At 28.8% G+C, this 1,531-nt stretch overlaps 1 long non-coding RNA gene across 1 annotated transcript; it reads left to right on the top strand.

Moving 5' to 3' along the window:
• Window positions 1-805: 805 nt before the first annotated feature.
• Window positions 806-1,229, top strand: LOC118761201. The gene is made up of 3 exons (XR_004997212.1): window positions 806-900; window positions 931-1,027; window positions 1,058-1,229. It is a non-coding gene; the product is annotated as an uncharacterized LOC118761201 (long non-coding RNA).
• The last annotated feature ends 302 nt before the right edge of the window (window positions 1,230-1,531 follow it).

The raw sequence follows: 1,531 nt of genomic DNA, 5'->3' as shown, positions 1-1,531 counted from the left end.
CTAGTAAAAGACCCTAATGAAAGATTGGGTTGGCCGGAACTTCTCGAACATGGTTTTATCTCAGATTTAGTTTTTGGTTTCGAATTTATGAGTAAATTATTTTAGTACATAGCGAAGATTTAAATCGACCTTCACCCTTTACACAGCCTCTTACCAATTCGTTGATGCTTCAAAGGACAGAAGAAATTAAAAATAAATCTCACCCAACATCAGATACAAGGGTTTGTTTCAAAAATCCAAATTTGAGAGTTTGTTTTTTAATTTTATTTTGTTGGAATTGAATCAAAAAGATGTTAAATCTCGGATTGTAGACGCCGTCTTCAATAAAACAATTACACCTGTAATCATCAAACATAAATTTGGAGTGGTAGTGTATATTAATATTATTTATAGACTAATATGACAATTACAAAGTGTGGCGAAATTATAGATCATCTTTTCAGGTCAAAGGAAGATATGATAAATTTCATGCAAGATTATGAATTTATAAATTTTTTAAAAAATAGTGCTCATCAAATATTTGATCAGGTCGTTAAATAAATATATTAAATAATATTAGATTCTAAGCTGTCCAAAACACGACTTGTTATCTTCTACCTTAAACGGAATCATCCGTTTCGTTACATACGTTTCCACGCACTTAATGTTTGAAAAATATTCAAATTTAACTTATTTTAAAGTGATGATGAAATTTTTGAAACTATTTTGGAAAAATTCAATTTACCATTTCTCTACTTTGATTTTGCAGAAGGATTGGTCCGTCTGAAGACTGAGAATGTTTAAAAACAGTTTTTCCTATATTTAGGTTCACTTATTGGAAACATTCGTTGTCTTACTCAATGGTTCGGTATCTACTATGAATACTTTGTGTTCTCTCAGGACATATAAATGCACTTTCAAGTATTTTTAATGATGCATGATATAAATCAGGCCTATTTGTTCTTTAGGGAAATCAATATTAAAAATCGGAAGACTTATTTTTCAATCACCAAGTCTAAAAACAGCAGGCTTTTCAAGTTTTTTAAAAGTTTATAATGTTTTAAAATTGAGTCATTAGAGTCTTAAAAGCTTTTTTCTTCTTGTCGATAAGCTTACTCTTGAGGAGTTGTCATCGTGTTATCGTTTCCCTATAATATGTGATAAAAACTGCAAAGAAATATTTTCTTTATATATTACAACAGAATCCGACATAGACCAAAAGATGTTGATTTATGAAATTTTTTCCATTGTGTTTTTTGGCTCTGTTAATTGGTACAGACAATCTTTAGAAAAGATTAAAGTTTATAAAAATTTATTTAATTATTTTAGTTATCAGAAAATGTTGCAAAGCTTCTCATAAAAGAAGAAAACAGTATTACAATTCAAACGCTCTTCCGTGATTTACAAGTCCCAGCTTGTCGATACTATTCATTGCAGGTGAATAATTAATATTTATGATAAAACATAAATTATGGAAAATTATAATAGATAATCTGTGCATTTTGTGAATCTTGCTCAGAATTTTCCAGCAATTTGATCAATTCTTACGAAT

The sequence above is a fragment of the Octopus sinensis genome, unplaced genomic scaffold (genome assembly GCF_006345805.1).
Source record: "Octopus sinensis unplaced genomic scaffold, ASM634580v1 Contig10522, whole genome shotgun sequence".
In the NCBI taxonomy this organism is placed as follows: domain Eukaryota; kingdom Metazoa; phylum Mollusca; class Cephalopoda; order Octopoda; family Octopodidae; genus Octopus; species Octopus sinensis.
This window is presented reverse-complemented; position numbering and strand designations above follow the sequence as displayed.